Source organism: Ambystoma mexicanum, chromosome 3q (assembly GCF_040938575.1).
Source record: "Ambystoma mexicanum isolate Mex_15411 chromosome 3q, UKY_AmexF1_1, whole genome shotgun sequence".
In the NCBI taxonomy this organism is placed as follows: Eukaryota; Metazoa; Chordata; class Amphibia; order Caudata; family Ambystomatidae; genus Ambystoma; species Ambystoma mexicanum.
In genome coordinates, this window is record NC_090926.1 from 1,139,511,124 (window position 1) to 1,139,516,123 (window position 5,000).

Consider the following 5,000-nt stretch of genomic DNA (forward strand, 5'->3'; position numbering starts at 1 on the left):
GTCCCTTCTGCCCAAATAGAGAGGTCTTGGCCGATCGGGGCCGATCGGGGCTGAGAGGACAGGGGTCTCACCACCCTCTGACGGTCCTCCTGGGCGCCCTTCCTCTGCTCTCTGCTGTTGTGGCAGAAAGCTGTGCCTTCAGTCCCCTAGCTTGCACAGGGCAGCAAAAGACTGTACTTTCACTGTGTCGCAGGTAGGGGGCCTCTCCTGAATGCATCTGCCAAGGAAGGTCTAGAAGTGACACGAGAACCCTTGTGCTGACACACAAAAAAGGCTCGGCAGATAGCTTGCGTGCCAGTTGCTCCATCCTCTGTATCCACATGGACCCCTGCCAATATCTGCTGTAAAGATGCAGGCAAGGAAAAGCGCAGGATGGGCTTCTTACAGACGGAGGCGATGCCAGGCGTCGATGGCTCTAGCGGCAACTAGTGTCAGGGTGGAAATATAATCGTGGCCCCCACCCCTAACAGTCAGAGAGTCCTGGATGGGAGTCTTCCCAATGTCTGCTTTATCGTCCATCCTATAATCAACATGCATGTTTACATCTTGTTTTGGGGACATTTCCGAGCAAATTGCAAAATTGCAGCTCAGTTCAAACCGAGACGTAGTCGGCAGGGTTCGAACCTGCGCGGGGAAACCGCAATGGATTTCAAGTCCATCGCCTTAACCACTCGGCCACGACTACCCATGAGAGTGAAACTCTCACTCGAAAGATTGTGCTGTGCTTACACAGAAGAGTCCTTAGTCTCTACCGCCTTGCCTCTAGATCTTGTCCTGTACTTTCCACCCTTCTCTCTCATCATGCACCGTTCTTTCTCCTCACAAGTTTCTTTTAAATGTACATATATGTTTGAAATTGCAAAACGAAACCCGTCAAAACGTACCAGTTTCTCTGCGTTGGCCTAAAGGATGAAGCCGCTTTTACTCCTAGGATCTTGCTTGAATAGCTCAAGTGCGGCGCAGCCTCCTTTAGTAATTGTATTATACTGCTATTTTAAGATTGTTTTCCACACCAGAAAAGAGTAAACAATAAAAGCGGGGGCTGCACCGTAGTCGGCAGGATTTGAACCTGCGCGGGGAAACCCCAATGGATTTCTAGTCCATCGCCTTAACCACTCGGCCACGACTACTCCTGAGCAAACCTGTTTCTACTATAAACTTAACACTTTAGCCACACACAATGTCTCCTCCGCCCCTTACTTTATGCCGCTCTACACCGTTCCCTTTTGGCCCTCCCATGACCCTTGAAAATGCATTCAAAAGTCAGAATCTCTATGGTCTGGCCCAAGTTCCCTAAATGCCATATCCCCTCCCTGCCAAGCTCGGACTAAGTGCCAGGGACAGATCTGTGCTAATAAACCTAGCAAGCGGCCAGGCAGCAGAGCCTCACCTTCACTAGGTTGCACTGGCTTCTGCCAGCTCCAAATTGAAACTGTTAACAGTGTCCTGTTTGGAAGCATGCCTGGGCAGGGGCTGTCTCTATGCAAATCGAGTTGCAGAGGCCTCCTGGGAGCCAATTTCGGCAGGCCATTTTGACAGGCTCCAGAGGAATAAATGGCCGCACGAGTGGTCCGGTAGTTAGTCTAAGCCATATGGCAAAGATTTGGGTGGTGGGCCTTCTGGGCATGTGGCCCTAAGCCTCAGAGGACCGCAGAATGGGTCCCTTCTGCCCAAATAGAGAGGTCTTGGCCGATCGGGGCCGAGAGGACAGGGGCCTCACCACCCTCTGACGGTCCTCCTGGGCGCCCTTCCTCTGCTCTCTGCTGTTGTGGCAGAAAGCTGTGCCTTCAGTCCCCTGGCTTGCACAGGGCAGCAAAAGACTGTACTTTCACTGGGTCGCAGGTAGGGGGCCTCTCCTGAATGCATCTGCCAAGGAAGGTCTAGAAGTGACACGAGAACCCTTGTGCTGACACACAAAAAAGGCTCGGCAGATAGCTTGCGTGCCAGTTGCTCCATCCTCTGTATCCACATGGACCCCTCCCAATATCTGCTGTAAAGATGCAGGCAAGGAAAAGCGCAGGATGGGCTTCTTACAGACGGAGGCGATGCCAGGCGTCGATGGCTCTAGCGGCAACTAGTGTCAGGGTGGAAATATAATCGTGGCCCCCACCCCTAACAGTCAGAGAGTCCTGGATGGGAGTCTTCCCAATGTCTGCTTTATCGTCCATCCTATAATCAACATGCATGTTTACATCTTGTTTTGGGGACATTTCCGAGCAAATTGCAAAATTGCAGCTCAGTTCAAACCGAGGCGTAGTCGGCAGGGTTCGAACCTGCGCGGGGAGACCCCAATGGATTTCGAGTCCATCGCCTTAACCACTCGGCCACGACTACCCATGAGAGTGAAACTCTCACTCGAAAGATCGTGCTGTGCTTACACAGAAGAGTCCTTAGTCTCTACCGCCTTGCCTCTAGATCTTGTCCTGTACTTTCCACCCTTCTCTCTCATCATGCACCGTTCTTTCTCCTCACAAGTTTCTTTTAAATGTACATATATGTTTGAAATTGCAAAACGAAACCCGTCAAAACGTACCAGTTTCTCTGCGTTGGCCTAAAGGATGAAGCCGCTTTTACTCCTAGGATCTTGCTTGAATAGCTCAAGTGCGCCGCAGCCTCCTTTAGTAATTGTATTATACTGCTATTTTAAGATTGTTTTCCACACCAGAAAAGAGTAAACAATAAAAGCGGGCTCTGCACCGTAGTCGGCAGGATTTGAACCTGCGCGGGGAAACCCCAATGGATTTCTAGTCCATCGCCTTAACCACTCGGCCACGACTACTCCTGAGCAAACCTGTTTCTACTATAAACTTAACACTTTAGCCACACACAATGTCTCCTCCGCCCCTTACTTTATGCCGCTCTGCACCGTTCCCTTTTGGCCCTCCCATGACCCTTGAAAATGCATTCAAAAGTCAGAATCTCTATGGTCTGGCCCAAGTTCCCTAAATGCCATTTCCCCTCCCTGCCAAGCTCAGACTAAGTGCCAGGGACAGATCTGTGCTAATAAACCTAGCAAGCGGCCAGGCAGCAGAGCCTCACCTTCACTAGGTTGCACTGGCTTCTGCCAGCTCCAAATTGAAACTGTTAACAGTGTCCTGTTTGGAAGCATGCCTGGGCAGGGGCTGTCTCTATGCAAATCGAGTTGCAGAGGCCTCCTGGGAGCCAATTTCGGCAGGCCATTTTGACAGGCTCCAGAGGAATAAATGGCCGCACGAGTGGTCCGGTAGTTAGTCTAAGCCATATGGCAAAGATTTGGGTGGTGGGCCTTCTGGGCATGTGGCCCTAAGCCTCAGAGGACCGCAGAATGGGTCCCTTCTGCCCAAATAGAGAGGTCTTGGCCGATCGGGGCCGATCGGGGCTGAGAGGACAGGGGTCTCACCACCCTCTGACGGTCCTCCTGGGCGCCCTTCCTCTGCTCTCTGCTGTTGTGGCAGAAAGCTGTGCCTTCAGTCCCCTAGCTTGCACAGGGCAGCAAAAGACTGTACTTTCACTGTGTCGCAGGTAGGGGGCCTCTCCTGAATGCATCTGCCAAGGAAGGTCTAGAAGTGACACGAGAACCCTTGTGCTGACACACAAAAAAGGCTCGGCAGATAGCTTGCGTGCCAGTTGCTCCATCCTCTGTATCCACATGGACCCCTGCCAATATCTGCTGTAAAGATGCAGGCAAGGAAAAGCGCAGGATGGGCTTCTTACAGACGGAGGCGATGCCAGGCGTCGATGGCTCTAGCGGCAACTAGTGTCAGGGTGGAAATATAATCGTGGCCCCCACCCCTAACAGTCAGAGAGTCCTGGATGGGAGTCTTCCCAATGTCTGCTTTATCGTCCATCCTATAATCAACATGCATGTTTACATCTTGTTTTGGGGACATTTCCGAGCAAATTGCAAAATTGCAGCTCAGTTCAAACCGAGACGTAGTCGGCAGGGTTCGAACCTGCGCGGGGAAACCGCAATGGATTTCAAGTCCATCGCCTTAACCACTCGGCCACGACTACCCATGAGAGTGAAACTCTCACTCGAAAGATTGTGCTGTGCTTACACAGAAGAGTCCTTAGTCTCTACCGCCTTGCCTCTAGATCTTGTCCTGTACTTTCCACCCTTCTCTCTCATCATGCACCGTTCTTTCTCCTCACAAGTTTCTTTTAAATGTACATATATGTTTGAAATTGCAAAACGAAACCCGTCAAAACGTACCAGTTTCTCTGCGTTGGCCTAAAGGATGAAGCCGCTTTTACTCCTAGGATCTTGCTTGAATAGCTCAAGTGCGGCGCAGCCTCCTTTAGTAATTGTATTATACTGCTATTTTAAGATTGTTTTCCACACCAGAAAAGAGTAAACAATAAAAGCAGGGGCTGCACCGTAGTCGGCAGGATTTGAACCTGCGCGGGGAAACCCCAATGGATTTCTAGTCCATCGCCTTAACCACTCGGCCACGACTACTCCTGAGCAAACCTGTTTCTACTATAAACTTAACACTTTAGCCACACACAATGTCTCCTCCGCCCCTTACTTTATGCCGCTCTACACCGTTCCCTTTTGGCCCTCCCATGACCCTTGAAAATGCATTCAAAAGTCAGAATCTCTATGGTCTGGCCCAAGTTCCCTAAATGCCATATCCCCTCCCTGCCAAGCTCGGACTAAGTGCCAGGGACAGATCTGTGCTAATAAACCTAGCAAGCGGCCAGGCAGCAGAGCCTCACCTTCACTAGGTTGCACTGGCTTCTGCCAGCTCCAAATTGAAACTGTTAACAGTGTCCTGTTTGGAAGCATGCCTGGGCAGGGGCTGTCTCTATGCAAATCGAGTTGCAGAGGCCTCCTGGGAGCCAATTTCGGCAGGCCATTTTGACAGGCTCCAGAGGAATAAATGGCCGCACGAGTGGTCCGGTAGTTAGTCTAAGCCATATGGCAAAGATTTGGGTGGTGGGCCTTCTGGGCATGTGGCCCTAAGCCTCAGAGGACCGCAGAATGGGTCCCTTCTGCCCAAATAGAGAGGTCTTGGCCG

At 51.2% G+C, this 5,000-nt stretch overlaps 6 non-coding genes across 6 annotated transcripts; all 6 read right to left on the minus strand.

Moving 5' to 3' along the window:
• Positions 1–603: 603 nt before the first annotated feature.
• TRNAS-UGA (transfer RNA serine (anticodon UGA)) lies at positions 604–685 on the minus strand. Its single transcript has one exon. It is a non-coding gene; the product is annotated as a tRNA-Ser (tRNA).
• A 363-nt stretch (positions 686–1,048) lies between these two features.
• Positions 1,049–1,130, minus strand: TRNAS-AGA (transfer RNA serine (anticodon AGA)). Its single transcript has one exon. It is a non-coding gene; the product is annotated as a tRNA-Ser (tRNA).
• A 1,122-nt stretch (positions 1,131–2,252) lies between these two features.
• On the minus strand, positions 2,253–2,334 carry TRNAS-CGA (transfer RNA serine (anticodon CGA)). The gene has a single exon. It is a non-coding gene; the product is annotated as a tRNA-Ser (tRNA).
• Positions 2,335–2,697: 363 nt separating this feature from the next.
• Positions 2,698–2,779, minus strand: TRNAS-AGA (transfer RNA serine (anticodon AGA)). The gene has a single exon. It is a non-coding gene; the product is annotated as a tRNA-Ser (tRNA).
• Positions 2,780–3,911: 1,132 nt separating this feature from the next.
• Positions 3,912–3,993, minus strand: TRNAS-UGA (transfer RNA serine (anticodon UGA)). The gene has a single exon. It is a non-coding gene; the product is annotated as a tRNA-Ser (tRNA).
• Positions 3,994–4,356: 363 nt separating this feature from the next.
• TRNAS-AGA (transfer RNA serine (anticodon AGA)) lies at positions 4,357–4,438 on the minus strand. The gene has a single exon. It is a non-coding gene; the product is annotated as a tRNA-Ser (tRNA).
• Positions 4,439–5,000: the final 562 nt, after the last annotated feature.